At 36.1% G+C, this 17,216-nt stretch overlaps 1 long non-coding RNA gene across 1 annotated transcript; it reads right to left on the bottom strand.

Moving 5' to 3' along the window:
• Nucleotides 1-10,739: 10,739 nt before the first annotated feature.
• On the bottom strand, nt 10,740-12,735 carry LOC114356950 (uncharacterized). The gene is made up of 2 exons (XR_003656264.1): nt 12,409-12,735; nt 10,740-12,122 (listed from the first exon to the last, which is right to left on the bottom strand). It is a non-coding gene; the product is annotated as an uncharacterized LOC114356950 (long non-coding RNA).
• Nucleotides 12,736-17,216: the final 4,481 nt, after the last annotated feature.

The following is a 17,216-nucleotide window of genomic DNA, read 5'->3' as shown; positions in this document are numbered from 1 at the left end:
AGTATATCTTTATCCTGTTGTATATTGCAGTACAATATAAACAAAAACTAGTCCTGAAAGAGTATGAGAAAGAGTTAATTCAGACTATCGAAAAGTTCGACGAAAACAAAGAGTTTGACTCGATTGTCGAAGTCGATCGTTCGCGGCCGAGTTTCGTTCGACTCGCAGCCGAGTGCGTGTGGTACACTGCATTGTAAGAAAAGGGGTACCTACAGCGTCATCTACCTGCCCTCGAATGCGTTGGAAGCATGCTATTTCGGCGCTACTGCTGCGCGGCTATCGTTTGAATCGCAACAATGTAGAGCGGGAAAACTAAATCGAATCTGACAGGCCCTTTGCGGAAAACTGTTTCGAACTCTGAAGAACTATGATAATATGATCTATGTTTTCTTGTGAATACCACTTTTAGATTGTCTTGATTAGAATTTTTGGATATAATAGCTACTTTGCTAAAAAGTTTATTAAAATCTAAAGTCATGGATTTCACATGAACAAAAATAGGAAATATTTGAATGATCAAACGAACTTACCAAGTGAAGTTCGATCTAAATTATCCTGTTTTCGCCGAAGAGATTTATTTTACCATGTAGTACCCCTGTACGACAACCCAATCCGCACACAATATTCAGCGTAGTAGAATTAAAAAACAAAAGAGCGGGCACCCCCACCCCTACCACGCTGTGGGCTCGGTGTCCGAGCGGTCTCATTATATTTAGNAAACGTCCTGGTGACGTCACTTAAGCATTTTTCTTATACTGCGTGCGGTCGTTGCGCGTGCGCACAAAGGAATGAGACCGCTCGGACACCGAGCCCACAGCGTGGTAGGGGTGGGGTTGCCCGCTCTTTTGTTTTTTAATACTACTACGCTGAATATTGTGTGCGGATTGGGTTGTCGTACAGGGGTACTACATGGTAAAATAAATCTCGGAGGCGAAAGCAGGATAATTTTGGATCTGTGTACAATGAAAATAACAATTCAATAAATGTGAACTGTGTTTACTACTTCAGTAATTTCACCATCGGCAATTGTTATGTAATTTTGAAATAAAATTTGGGTTTATTTTGCACACGTTTTTAGCTTTTTCCCCAAAATTTTCCTGCTTACCAAAGCTCTCGATATTCGCCTCTACCACTACCTTATTAAATTTATTCTTATTAATTTGATGTAAAAACATTTTTTTATTTTAATATAGCGCTAAGGTTTGCATTTATGTAGCTAAGTTAGTGGAATGAAATAGTAGACGAACTTAAATAAAATACAAAATCAAATCTAAAAAAAACTACTTTTCTAAGTAGTTCTTTTTAGAAGAAAGAAAGAAAATTATTTGAATTAGAAATCGACGGAAATTCCCATATTACATGATATGTGGATGTGAGATTAATAAATTAAGCCCATATAGCATGGGATATCCCCAAATGTGGGTTTTTAACGTTCGAAAGACCTCAATGCTATCCTGTTTCTATCCTTTAAGGCAGCTGTTATAAATAAAATGATTGGATACAGTACTTTAAATTGTTAATTTTATGTTGAAAATTAATATATTGTTTGGGGTAAAATTCCATCTGAAGTTTTACAGTTTTTTTTACAGGAAATTGACTCTACATTTTGTGGTAATTAAAAATTTTTGCCACCATATTTTGATTTCTGTTCAGATGTAATAAAGATCAAAATAGATAAGTGAGTAAACTTATTTTATTTTACTAGTATTATGAAATACATACGATTTGTAAACTGCTGTATGTTATCAATATTCTCTTTCGAATCTTCATAACCTGTTCAGTAAGCATTGTTTACATTCAGGAACTTCTAAAGGTAGGCTGAAAATACATATAGTGGTATGTTGCCTAATTGTGCTAATATTATTAATTAATTAAATAGGTATTATTAATTATTACTATATTATAATTAATGCTGGGTTGAGCAAACAAAGAAAGTAAGTATTAGATTATACTGTGGGGGTTTGAGCTATTTTTTATATTATGTAGAGAAAATCATTAGTATTTTTTAGGTTTAAGGCATTTGATCAGCATTTTAATTATGTACCAATACATTAATGTCCAGCAGTGGACGTCATTTGGCTGAAAACGAACGAACGAACATTAATGAAGAGAAAAAAACAGAAGTTCTAGAACCTTAAAATATATAAAAATCATTAAACTATTTCTCGTTGGCATTAAATAAATAGATTTTATGATTATTTTACTGAAGAATATTTTCTATTTAACGTCTACTTATAAGGCAAAATTCAAATATTCTGTACTTCTTAACGCCATAAGATTAAAGCTTAAAATAGAATGGCGTGTTTGCTATCAACTGGGTCGGCTGTCCTACTCGCTCTCCATTCTATCTGCCACGCTACCATGAACCTTCGCGTTGGCTGAACTGACAGTTTGTTAGACCAATCGAAATCGTACCTTAGACCAATGAGGTAGAGTTCGTTTTAGTTTGGAATCTAAATTCTGATAATATTTTATTCGGGGTAAAGCCATTAAAAGTTGAACGTTATGTCTGCGGCGTAGAGTTCATTTTAGTAGGGGTGTGAGCGATATTTTTTTGGAGGCGGATAACAGAAAATGGTTTTTACTCAGCTCTACCGTGCTCGAGGGGTCGGCAGAGAGAACGGACGGAGCTGCTCTACACTTTGACATGGTATTCCTTTGCTTTATTATTTATTAATTAACCGTTAAGCTAACTTAATAAATAATAAACAATTTTATAATTCGCACATGTTTGCTCTGTTCTTTAGATTTACCTTTGTTACCTCTCGTAATACTTTTGTTAGATTCAAAGTTTACTAGTTCTTTGTTAAAATGACCGCCTCTACTCAGTACAGAGTTCCAATTTGGAGGTCCTGACTTCGATTCCCAGGTGGGAGGGGACTTTTAAAGGGGGACTTTAAAAGTCACTTTGTGTAAAAGTTTCCATGTTGGTCAGAACATTACAGGAAAATGAATGATTTCATGTTTTTCAGGGCACGTTCCGAACCGATTGAGCCATGTCCAACACCCACGTCTCAATTTGAAACTACCAAAGGAAATCTTTATTCATTGAACTAATTTACAACATGATTTTATTGGTCATTACTCATTACCCATATTATGTAGAGCCTGATTGTTTTCTATGGTAAAAGGGAAAGGCATTCACTGATTGTCCTACAAAAACCCAAAAAACCTATGTGAAGCTGAAGTTTTGCTGGTAGTTTTGTAAAGGAGATAAGTCTACATAGGGATTATGCGACGAGAAGAAATTAAAAGACACGTTTAAATATTAAAAATATATTTATTCTTCTAAAGCCACTAATATAAGTTATTGGCACCCTTCAATAGAGAGATAAATTAAGTGAGTAATTATTGTGGAAGAAAATGTATGCCTATTGGTATGTCACTGAATAATTGGGCTTCTTCTGCATTATTATTTTTCTGGATAAACAGGTCGTCATCACAGACTTGTCATCATCATCATAATATCATCCAGTAGCAGTCCTGTGCTGGACAAACTAGGAGCGCTAAAGAGCACAAGAGCGGGTGTCACAATCAAGTGAAGGTGCTACTGTTGTCTCGTGCTACTGATATTTCTGTTCTTTGTATTGTGCTAAAATCATAATCTTAATGCCATACTTTTCCTATCAGTCTGGCTTTACCTGCGCACAGCCGAAACGATAGAGCCCTAATATTGAAGCTTTTCTTGATCTTGAATACTGATAGTAACCTGTTTCAATCAGGAGAGGTGTATGCATCTTTTTTAACTTTGTTTTCTGTTATGAAAAAGTCACAACAAGGAAGCAATGTTGTGACGTTAGCCCTCATACAACGGGCGTGGTAGCAGCCGCGTCATACGATTTCACAGGCCGTGAGCGTGTGGTAACTTGGTGAGGCTCGAGGCCAGAGGTGGGCAATAGCTTTATTTCGAGGTACTCGTACTTAGAGATTTTCCAATTTCAACCACAAATTTTCACAAGTACCTAAAACCTAAGAACCTTTGAGCTCCATGTTGGTATAAAGCTTTCTTACAGTAGAAACCTTTATACCAACATGGAGCAATAAAGATTGAAACACTGTTTGACTGACAGGTTAAACGCGAAAGTTTGTGAGTATGAATGTTTGTTACAAAAAACTACGCGAGGGATTTTTATGTATTTTACAGTGTAATCCTCAGATATATCAGAATAACACACAGGCTAGTTATAATTAGTTTTCCTTATTAATTTGCGAGAAAAAGCTATTATAATTTAGGTTGCAAGGAGTCTTACATGCTATGCTTACTTACAATAGAATTATTATAAACACTAAGTTTTCCCCAAAACTGTAAATGTAACCAACATGGAGGATGAACCAACTCATTTAAATGTATAACTGAACTGAATTCCAGAGGTTTTGAGTACTACCGCCGGTATTTGAACGCTGAACACTGAAACGCGAGACAGTGACACGTGTCCATTGTTCCCACTGAAATGCGTATGCGGTCGAAAATGTTGCACAGTTGAGCGATTGCACCACCTAACTTTGACCGTAACTATAACGATAACCGGTGTTTTTTGTATGGAGTTTGACAGTAGAGTGTAAAGATGGAGCAACCCAGCCTAATATTGTTTTTGGATCAAATTCTGAAAGTCACACACAATCTATTTTAAACCTGCCTGCGACTATATTTGGGATACCATTATTAGACGCTAAAAATATCTATTCTATATTAAAAGTCCTCTACAAAAATATCTGCACCTACATAGACCTTGCGTTGGGTCACTGAATTTCGTAGTTAATACTTAATAAGCTTAATGCGTTGTCTCTAATAAGAACAGAGCCAGGGAATTCTAGAAAAGTATCCCGGTCAAACGTCAGTGGAAAAGTACCTGGTCGCAAATAGCAATATGGAATCGTAATAAAATCACCAATAGATCTTTAATGCCTAATATAAAACATATAAAATTATGTAATGATTGTATAATTGGGTAGTTAACACCATTAACTTATAATTGTTTAACATTACTTCCGTGAAAACACATCAATTTAGCCCTGAAAACCAGATTTCAGGAGCTTTTCCTTTATCTATAAACTGTTTGTTAATCGAGTTGTTTTATTTTGACAGTATGTTTAAATTGCCTACGGGTGGTGTCCACTTATTGGGGTCCCAATTTGAAAATTTCAACATTTTAAATGTCGATTTCATATATTATTAAATATTATCCCACCTATATAATATTATAAATGCGAAAGTAACTGTCTGTCTGTCTGTCTGTCTGTCTGTCTGTCTGTCTGTCTGTCTGTCTGTCTGTCTGTTACGCTTTCCCGCTTAAACCTCGCAACCGATTTTGATGAAATTTGGCATAGAGATAGTTTGAGTCCCGGGAAAGAACATAGGATAGTTTTTATCCCGGTTTTTGAAACAGGGACGCGCGCGATAAAGTTTTTCTGTGACAGACAAAATTCCACGCGGGCGAAGCCGCGGGCGGAAAGCTAGTTTAATATAAGGTTGGTTACACACTACAACTTTTAGCAGCGATTCCTTCACATGGTGGCCATGGTTTGGACCGTAACAGTTTTTTCGTACTCTGAAAGATATTTGATAGTGATGCTTTTTGTAAACTTCTAAAAAGCACAGCTTACGGCGATACCTTACGCTAACACTGTAGGGTCTTATAACTGTTGTTATAGATGTTATTTTGCTACAAAAATATGAAGTCCAATGCGCCGTCGATTGTACATTGACTATCACCGGTATTCACAAACGATGCTTGCTTGTGAAACAATAAATCGAACGTACAGCGTCGAATAGAGCTCACTCGTTCGTGTGTCACTCTGTGCGTCCACGCGCACTGTGAGATCTCATAGTAATGTTTGTGAATACGGGCGTATGTTTCAGGCTGTGGCCAGTTCGCACGAGACGAAACTCGGCCCACGTGATGCCGGTCACGTGACATCGGTGCGTCACCGCCGCGAACGTTCGTCTAGCTCGGAGCTTTTGCTGAAAAACAAAAACTCATAAATGGCACATAATTTACTAGTTTTTAATCTATCCCAGGCAAACTTAAATTATTAAATAATATTGATTCATACAGGTATTGGATTAACGATATTTTGAATGGCGGATGCGCACACTAGATAGAATGCCAGCGGGTTCGAATCCGGCAGGGGACAGTTTCGTTGGTTAAATAAATATAAATTCAATTTCTAAAAGTTTGGAACTAGTTAGATAGCACGTTAGTTAGTTAGTGTGATATTAAGAAAATAAATTATTTATTGAAGATACATTATTTTTTTCGCCTCAAGGTGCTTTTATGTACAGTAGTAGCACTAATGAAAATACCAAGTAATATTCCATCAACAACATAATTTTATGTTCAGAAACGGTTTGATGCTAGCATTGAATCGTTTCGTAGAATCCCGACAACTCAGGATTTCACAGCAATTTTCTGCTGTGCAGGACTTGACATCTATTTACCTCGTTTTAATTTTTATAAACTACCTTTTAAAAGATTTTAATTCTCAACCTACCTAGGTATCTATGGCATGAAGTTCAAAATCAAAGTAGGTACCTACCTAATTAAAAATTGTATGTAAACGTGGAGTGTAAAGTTAATAACTATCTCCAAATAGCCTTTTTGTGGTAAATAATCTTGTTTTTCTTTCTCTGAACTGTATCTCCGATCTATATTAATATTATAAATGCGAAAGTAACTCTGTCTGTCTGTCTTGCTTTAACGCCTAAAACACTAACAATTTGGCATAGAGATAGTTTGAGTCCCGGTAAAGAATGTAGTTTTTATCCCGGTTTTTGAAAAAGGGACGCGCGCGTTAAAGTTTTTCTGTGACAGACAAAGTTCCACGCGGGCGAAGCCGCGAGCGAAAAGCTAGTTCTTAATAGCCTATGGGAAGTGATAAGGTCAAAGATTAGGCACGCTTAATACTTAATCCTATTATCTTGCGCCTTAAAGACATCCAGGTATGCTTAAGTACTAGGGTATTTTTCGAACACAATACGAGAATGACTAAAGGTGCCTAAAATATTGTTGTTAATCATGCTTTTGTCCTGAAGTCGATGCTATTTTCCGATGGGAAACGTAATTACGGTCAAAGCTTTTTAAGATTATCATCTGGTACACGGACAGCGTGACTGCGACGTGACTTAAACGCGATGTGACGTTTCCAATAAAACGATGTAGTATTAAATAAATTAACAAATTATTGTGACTAAGGTATTGAATTGCCGATTTCCGATTTGCTTCGTTCTCGAGTCTGACTCAGTGAAGTCAGCGATTGTGGATTCAAATCTCGCAAGGGACAAATGTTAAAGTGACGACTATTTATTTTTAACCCTTATGTGTAAGTTACTTAAGTACCGGTAAATAGTAAAGAAATATGAAACGTTCTATCGATCTATTGACGTGAGTGGGTTGTGTTGGTGATGGTAGTAACAACAACAGCAGGTGTCAGACTGTAGGAGACGTCAAAAACGTGAAAAATATTATTGGCTGGTAGCTAATAGCTCATAAGATAGGTCCCCTTAATTGCTGTTTATTGTCCGTGGTGCATTCTTTTCATAAAGGTTGCTAAACTATCACCCACTTTGCAATGGAGGGAAGTCGAACCTTTATCTTCGATCTCCTCCTATGTTCTACTGATTAACTTCGTTGCGGGTCCAATGACAGTTTAACTTTCCCCGGGACAAACTTTACCTTCACTGGTTGGGTTTTTATTGGCGGTCAAGCTGGAAATCCTGGCTACACAGAAGTTGCAGCGGTGGGAACGAGAGGTGGGAATAGTCCCGTGTAGGAGACGTCAAAAGCTTCGGACACATCTCAATTGGAAACTTTGACGTGTCATGAAATTAGGAGCATAGAATGAATAATATATTATTTAACGACACACAATAAACTACTTTTTATTGCACATTAGAGTCCTGTAAAATACAAAAAGTTTTATATGCGCCGTGACCACCGCCTTGACCTCTGCGGCTACCTTCAGCTCAACTTTGACCTTACCCCAGTCGATATCTGATAGCTTTGACTAAACATTCATTCTCAAAAGCTAAACCCAAAATTGGTACCCAAAAGGTACTTAGGTATACCTAATCATCATCCATTTTGGGTTTAGCTATTATCAATTAATTAAGGGTCACTTAATTAGTCTTAATATTTCAAAATCTTACTATTTCTGTGAAGGTACATGAAAGTTAAAGGAAAAGAACATCTACGAATTAACCGATTAGCACCAACACGTTGCAATGAAGATATTGACTCTTGAATATTCTAATTCATTAGTTCCTTTTTAACTACTACTAATGACTTATCAACCTATCCTTTTCAACGCCAGTGATGAGAATGACTTGGTTTTTTTTATCACACATGTGTTCCTTAATTCCCGCATGGCGTCGTCAGCGCCATCAGCTTTTATTAGCGTTGATTAGTACTGGCTCTTAACTTCCATCTACAAATAGCAGATCGTATGACGCCTCAGGATCGAAATATGCAAAGAACTACTAAACTACCTACTTAAGTAAGAATTGAATTTGGGACCCAGTTTTAAGGCAATATGATGTACGCCGCTACGCTATACCCGTTGATAACCAAGTAAGACATAACGTCATAAGCAAATAACTGTATTTATAATTTTCGTAGCGATTTATGATTGATTATGACTTATTGGCTGAAAAGAAGAAGAAGAAGAAGATGACTTATTGATAATGACTATTGAACTTGGGACTCACAGAACGCTGAATAAGCAACCTGCGCGCTACGAACTAGAGCGAAAGACAGTCCATTAGGTTTCTTTTACTACGACTAGTTAATGATTGTTGTCGAATTAAAGACAGAAACACCGCTTAAGTAAATAGCAGGATGATTATAATATATGTGTTTTCAATAGCCTTTGCTTTGGCAAGAAAAGCCGCCTTGTCCCAGTTGTGTATTGCAGCGGGATCCGACAAATTTTTTAGCACAAGCACGCCGCTCCGCGCCATGATTCCCGCCAATTTTTATATGATTAGAAGACGCCGCAGTACTCCGCTCCGCATCGTTTGCTTGCAAAAAACCTTGAGACTGTTACTCGAGGTGTTGAAGGTAAAAACACCTGTATATCTAAAACATTTAACACTATAATTGTCTTTACTCCGCGCTAGATATTGACAATCATGCAAACAAAGGTTGGGCCTGTGATACAGAATTGAAATTGAAATGATCGGTTAATTTCACATCCATAACCTACGATTGCATTTGTGAAATAATGTCAGCGAACTCCTGTAGAAAAACATTCGTTTCACAAACTTTTTTCAAATCTCATCTCATTTACAAATAGCTGGACTACAAAGAAATCAGTCCTTGCCTAAATGACAGTCGATTTAACATTAGTTCTAGAAACAAATCAGTAAATGTCATTAAATGAGTAAATTAGTAGCTAACTAGACTTTGTCCAAAACCGTCACTAAACTAATAATATTAATGATATTATTCAATTAGTTAATTATTACACAATAAACAAGTATAATCAATATTAAGAACTTAACGACTTTGAATAGTTTCGTTTAATAATTTACTATTTTATGGTCATTATATGGAAGTTACGGTTAAAATTTAATACTTTACTTATTTATAAACAGTAGAATACAGAATGTAATTCATCCCGATACGCAGAATCATCTCAGCATCCTCCTCACTATGTAATTACTCGGGTCCTAATTGATTGATAACATATTATCAGATGTGTCAATCTCCCACCTACATTAATTGCTCAATAAAGGTTTCACACACACTGAATTATAATTAAATTAAAATTGTGCATGTTTAATAGAACTTTTGTGTATTTAAAATCAAGCTTTTTCTGCAACTCTACATTTTAAGCAGCAGTAGAAAAGTAATCGTGATTTTTTTCAGACTATTCTCAAATGAAGCAGTTCATTCTTGAAAATGAAAAAAACATGGTTTAGAATAGTAATAAACCTAAATCATGTAAGTAGCATATAAAATTGCTGTAGTAACACTGTATACTGGAAAGAGCGCAGGTGGTAGGGTCCTTTTATTCAGTGGATAGGTCACTATCACTAGCTATCAGATGATTGGTACTGCAACTTCATTTACAGACTGATAATGACGTAATTGGTGACGTCATAATTTTAGGGTATCTTTCCATGTCTTGAAAAAAAATCTGTATGAGAAAGAATTTATTCACACTGTTTACATGTATTGAAACAATTGACTAAAAAAAGCTCTGTCACGTGTTGTATGTGTGTCACAGCAAATTTTCAAATAAAATGGAGAATTACAAGTCTATACGCGACATTTTTATGAAGCACAAAAATACGTACAGCTTGATTTATTTTAATTGTAATTGAACGCGAAAGATTTTAGTTAACTAGAAAATTTGAAATAAATCTAATGGCGGAGCTTACCCAAACACTTAGGTATCTATAACTTTTCTGAAAGTGACGACTAGAATACAGACCTTTTCTTAATTAGTAAAAAATTACCCTTATATTTTTATTGTGAACGAAGTGACTAAGTTAGGTCCTTTATTGCCCAAGACCTAATGTAGCTATCATTGTTAAATATACCTATCTAATCAAATGCCCTACTCCGTAAAATTCAGATACGATATAGCGTAATCTATCCTTCTCCGTCACACATACCAGAATTCCAACTTGAGTGAAAGAGAGTCAATTATACCGAAATTTTCTTACGGAGAGGATCCTGCAGGGCTAAGATGCGCGCCGTGATAAACTGCTATCGCGGCGTCATATCGATTTTGACGTCACTATATCGTTTTATCTACCGGCGCTAACATGGCACCCCGAAAATTATCATGTCATCTGTCAAAATGTGATAGTGATAGATTTGTTTTTTTTTTTTGTGATAAACCTGGCAAGCCCTAACATGAAGCGCTAACTATATCATATTTTGACATCACGATAGGATAGGATGTGGTGTTTTTATCGTCCTCGATCCTTGCCCACGATAGCAAGACGATAGGAGATTAACTTTTTTGCAAGCTACTTTAACTCTATTTATTTATCATTTACAATGGTAAATGACATTTTACGATTAATTTGAGGCTAGAAAAATTCAAAGAAAGGAATCTAGCACCTTTGTGATACTTTTACTTCTAGGTGGAGATTGAGTTTTAGTTCAAGAGTTTATCAGAAGCAGCATTTTGTAATTATTGCAATGGATGTGAGGCGAATCTTGCGACAGTTTATAATCATTAACTGCAAAATCTAAGTGCTCCCACAGTCCCACCCACATTTAATTATTACATTACCTACCTTGTAAAATAACCATTACTTACTTACCTACTTAGGTAGGCAGTCAACAACAGTAGGTACATCAGACAAATATTAAGTTGCAAATGACGTGAGATACCCCATAGTGTTTAGCTTGATTTAAGTACCTACTGTCATCTGTACATAATCTTGTAAAAATTATTGAAAATGGGGCGGAATGTGGTGACCGAGCTTCTTATGTCTACATTATTTTCAAACAGTGGCAAGGTCATTGTCAGAAATTAGCATTGGGTGGGATATGTAATCAATAAAAAATTGCTATAATAACAATGAGAATAAATGAATTTTACTAATTTTATAACTTGACGGTGATACCATACATACATTCCACATTACTATAAATCTAATTCCTCCGTTTGGACTTTTTTAAGGGCTTTAATGTGACAGGATGATAATCTTGTACAATTTATTCCATTATAATAAATTCATTCATCATCATCTCAGCCATAGGACGTCCACTGCTGTAATGCTTTCCATGTTGCCCGATGGGGCAGCAAGGTTCTGGAGTGGAGGCCGGGTACTGGAATACGCAGCGTGGCACGTCCACCCACAAGGTGGACCGACAACATCACGCAGGCCGCTACCAACCAGGCAATAAATTCATTATTGCAGTGTAATTTCAAAATAATTCAACCATTATTTACAAAATCTTTATTTGGAAAACTTTTGTTTTACAATAGCTATTGATAATTTCAAACACTAACAGAATTCCATGAATTGGTTAGCCTAGCCAGTATCCTTGAAGTTTTTTGCTGATTGTTATTGTGAATTTTCATGACAGTGAGCGAGACTTGCTTATGTCTGCTTTAGAATGAAATAATCACTCATAATCCCACACTTCTTCATCCACTGTCTGAAAAAAAAAAGAATATTATTTAAACACAATTATATTATTACAATTACATAAACAGTTAATAAATAGAAACATTTACTTAATCCTATTTGTATTTTAAGTTAACATACAAAATGTTGATCATCAATATTATTACACAGTGAAAGAACTATGTGAAATAAATATAGGAAAGAAGGTGAAAGCTTATTTGTAGGAATAAAGATATTTTTCCTTTTATCAGGTGTTATTACTTATGAAAATCAAGATGTGCGGAGTATAGCTAATATTTTAGACTTTAGGTACTTACTTTGCTACTTATGAGTGTAACTTTATTTCTCAAATCTCAATAAACTTTCTGACTGCTTCATGTACGTTGAATTTACTGTAAACCTCGCAATAAGGGATAGGTAGTGGAGTTCGGTTATTCTGTTAATTTTGAAGACTTCATTCTTTAATACTATCGGTATGATTAGGAATTCTTCATTGTTTTTCTTTAACTTGGTTATCTCTTCGTTTGATATTTTCCGTACTTTAGATATATTAAAAATAAGACTGGAAATATAAAAATACAATTTTAAAAACAGAAACAAATACAATCAAGCAGTCATGTAATGTCAACAAAATTGACATAACTTTTTTTTAATGACGTTCTCACTGCTTTAAGATATGTTTTTCAGCCAAATTAATAGCAGAAATGAACGAGATTGAACGAATGAGCTAAAATATTTTAAGGTTGGCCAACATAATAACGCAAATTTTTCTTAATATGGCAACAATTGGGTTATCACGCGATAGCGGTCGATAGACTTTTCTATCGATGGTCCCATGTTAGGGAAAATGATAAAATTATCTACGTGATCGAAAATTGTCTTATCATATCATGTCATTGTCGATGCGCGCATCTTAGGCCTACTGGTCACATCATTTTAGGAGACGACCCTCACAATATATGGTTTCAAAGTTAAGGTTTCATTGCCCCGTGACGAACGTATCTCGAGAGTGCACATCAAGCTATACAGAGTGGAATCTTATGTAGTTTTAATAAGTACTATTTCACAACATAAATGTTCTGTCTACTAAACATGCGATATTGCATGAACTGGGTCTCTTACAAAGAGATATGTAGCACGCTCATCGCACGCCCGTGGCAGTGTGAATACACCCTTAGTAGACTTGAAAACAACGCATCGGAATTTCATTATTTTTAAGTACGCTGTTTGATAGCACAATGTCTAACTTAAAATCTACTTCAAAATGTACCCAGATCCACAAAGCTTGATCCTTCTACTACAGGCAGTTTCATATAGATAGGAGGTCTTGCTAAACTGGTCAGTAATGTTAACATCAATACTGAGGCTCTACCAACTCAGCAAAATGATTTTCACGCGTAAGACGTCGAGGACACAGCAAATAATTTACTTCTACAGTATTTAGTTATTTATTTACACAACATACAGCTCTTACATTTCATACAGGTACACGAAAAATTTTGTTAACACATTTACCAAAAAAGTTTCCAACGTTAGTTCGTTAATAGCGATATCATTCACTTCATTTAACCAAAATTTCTACTTACGTGGTTTTAAACCACCACCCTTCTTATAAACAGGTGCTAATGCCTTTTAATTAATCTATCTCTCATGCATTCATATGGTTACTTCATAATGACCCAAATATGTAATACTCGTAAAATGACAATCGATATTATTATATTCATTACTCTTCACTTTTTCATATCTTTTTCGTATATAAGTTTAATTAAGCCACAACAACAAAGTTACTTCTTACCTAATGATTGTTAAGTAAACCTCATTATTACCAACTCTATGTTTATCAATGACATTATGTATTATGTGTTCGATTAAAGAATATTGCAGCTTTTTGATGACCTGTGTAAGGTGTTATAATTATTATCATAACAGCTTATTGTTGTGTAACTTTTGTAATACATATTACTCAATTAAAATTAACAATTTTAATTGAATACATTAAAGTCATCACAAGATTGGTTCAGCTTTACATTATCTTTTTTAAGAATATTTATGCACACTTATATGAACAATTAATTAAGATTTTAATTTGATATTTTTAAGATTTTAAACATCAGTTTACAAGTTGCAATAATATTTGAAATAAATCAACGCGCTGAGAGCCAACAATAGCGATGACGCACAGCGCTTGCCAATGACAGGAAAATGACACTTATTATTATTCTCATAATGACTAAAATATTGTGAAAACGCCATGTACATAATCACACTTTTCAGGAATTTGCAATTTTGTAATGAATTAGGTGCTTTTATTGGGAATACGCTCGGAAAACGCTTTTGCAATTAAAATCTTATTTCTTTTAAGTACGGTTGAGTTTTCATTACGTGGCTCTAATGCCCATTTGTTGCTACGGGCTCTATAGTCAAGGTTTGGTAAAGGAATATGTGACTTATTTGGTTAGTCACACGGCGTATTTCAGCGTGGTATTTTACGATGTATAATACGAACGTGGACGCCTGAAAACAGTCAGTATTCGATTGTTCTATTTATGTATAGACAGGTACCGTAAAAGCTGAAATGAAAATAAAATATGTGGGAAATATCATGGTGTACTATAAATATGAACAATCAGGTGAGATTACGGCGGATGTCATTAAAAATGTATGAAAGGGAAACCCATGTTAACCTGCCAATAAGTAGGGATGATTTGAATCTACGATATAGGACGTTTTCCCATTGGCTCTTTTCCTGGTACGTCATTAGTGACGTCAAGACAAAAATAGAGCGAAAATTATATGAATTTTATATATTTGCCCCCAGCGAGATTTGAACCCGCATCTGTGCGGCCAAGCGGCCAGCAATGGTATAGTTAAAAGCAGAACAGTATGAAAAATGACATAAATCTCTTAATTTCGTATATTATGGTAAGTATTTTTTTCAAAACATAAAAAAAGTTATTTTATCAATCTTCTTTAAAGTATTTTAAGCGTGTCTTTGTGTTGTGCGTATATTTTTCAGTAAATTGACATTAAACATGTTATCCTAATGCTATAACTTTAACCTTAACTTCAAATGAATAAGGTTCTATTTTTAATTAATGTCTTGTATAGTAAAAAGACACCAAGCGATGCATCAGCTCGCATCTAAAGTGCAAATGATGCGAAATATTATTCCTTTATATATCATCGATGTGCTAATGATTTTGAGCCCTATATTTATGTGTATAAGTAAGTTTTTTGGCTGAAGTGTAGTACATAATATGAGCAGCACATGCAATGGGCAACGCATGCGCGAAGAGAACACCTTGCGCTTCAAAATACACACTCCTTTACGGCTTGTAAATGTTTTTTTAGTTACTTTTTTATTTATACACTGGACATTTTGCTTACGTTTTAGTATTAAATAATAATTATATTGTTTCAGTCTTAATAACTTAAATTCCCAATCATAATAATAGGAAACAAATTAAAATAATTGCGTAATTAATTACCTTAATTATTATTTATGATATCGCACTTTTTTCAACTTTTATTCAGATGTAAGACTGATTTTATTTTTATATTCAACAACTAAAGACTTGGATTTGTGTCGAAAGTCCGGTAGCCTTGACGGAGAATCGATCCTACATCCTTTGGTAAACTGGGTCTCGCTTGAGCTTTCTAAAACGAAATGAGAAAGATCTTGATTTCGTTTATAAAACGTTGACTGTAACTACAAAAACCAACATTACATTAGACCCTGAAAACAAAAAAAGCGAACACTACACTTAGGTTAGTATGGTATCAATCAGAATTACCAAAGTCACCGAGGTATGTAAAACATTCCACACAAAATCCATGTTACAAGAATCGAATACTTTAAGTCCACTCAGCACAACACTGCATTTCAAGTGTCATCCAGGACGAAACCATGCATACGAAGTCCTCATTTTATTTTATCTTGCCCGCCTGCGAGCAACATGCTTAGTCATGGCGATAGCCGCAATTCGCTTCAACATCTTGCAAAAATAAAAAGTGTAATTGTCACTGTTATATTTTCAGATAAGCATTTTCGCTCTACCCGTACGGATATTTCAAAATTACCGCCGGACGAGTTTTTCGAGAGCGGCAGCGGACAGCAGTATCGATCCGCTCCCGCCCCATCGCTGCTACGCAAGCATCGCCTCGGCCGCGGTCCGGAACCACGCGCGACATGAACCGCGATCCGCGGAACGTTCTTCTGCTAAAAGGTGATTTGCAAAACGCACCTAAACACGGTAAGGGCGTAGTTGCTCGACAGCCAAGTGGCGCACTCTCGTGAGAGATAAACGAACAGATAAATCTGAAAACGCGTTTCGGTGCGGCGCTTTGCCTTGAGCGACGTACATCGATGAGTTGTTTGGTTGGCATGGAATCATAGATGCGGCGAGCGAGCGTTGGTTAGCGCGGCACTCGTAAGTTCGCGGCCAAAGCGCGAGCGGGCGGGCCGGAGTGCGGGGCGCAGGGTCGCGCTGCTAGTGCGGCCTCGCGGCCCTCTCTTCGCCGCAACGCAAATCGTTGAAATCAAAACTTTCACGCTACGAGAGCGCTACGAAGTTTTACTGCTACGAACTTCCTGCTACGCTGGTCGTAGCGCGCCGCACTCAAAACTTTGTTCAGAAAGCTTTTTTATTTGTCACTTTCTGTTATCAGCCGACTGAAAACTTGAGCTCTTTATGTGCTAGCGCTAGGACTCAGATTTCGTTTGCAATCGTGTTATCTGGCGCATGAACAAGATACTGACTTTGCTATCAATGTCTTGATACGATTACTGACGATTGATTACTTTTATTATTCTTTTCAGTTATATTGTTTTGATTTGTTTGTTTATTAATTTTTACTTTATTCAGGAACAAAGAGCTTATCTTTAATTAGTGGTAAAAACTAAAAATTCGATCTAAGAATGGAAGTTTTAGCATCGTATCAATAGTTGTGACTTCAGTGCGCACGGCAGGTTCATAAAGCGGGCTGAAACACGGGTATTTCCAGAAGGCAAGGCACGGGTAGATAGAAGGCATTGTGCTGGCCAGGCCAGAGTCGGGTCGGTTTTGTTGTTCGTGGAAGCGAGTCGCAGGTGGGCGCTGCGCCGCCGAGCGCCGCCGAGCGG

This window comes from Ostrinia furnacalis, unplaced genomic scaffold, assembly GCF_004193835.3.
Source record: "Ostrinia furnacalis isolate ACB-3 unplaced genomic scaffold, ASM419383v2 OfSCF3012, whole genome shotgun sequence".
Lineage (NCBI taxonomy): Eukaryota > Metazoa > Arthropoda > Insecta > Lepidoptera > Crambidae > Ostrinia > Ostrinia furnacalis.
The sequence above is the reverse complement of the archived record's forward strand: the minus strand, read 5'-3'. Positions and strand labels throughout refer to the sequence as shown.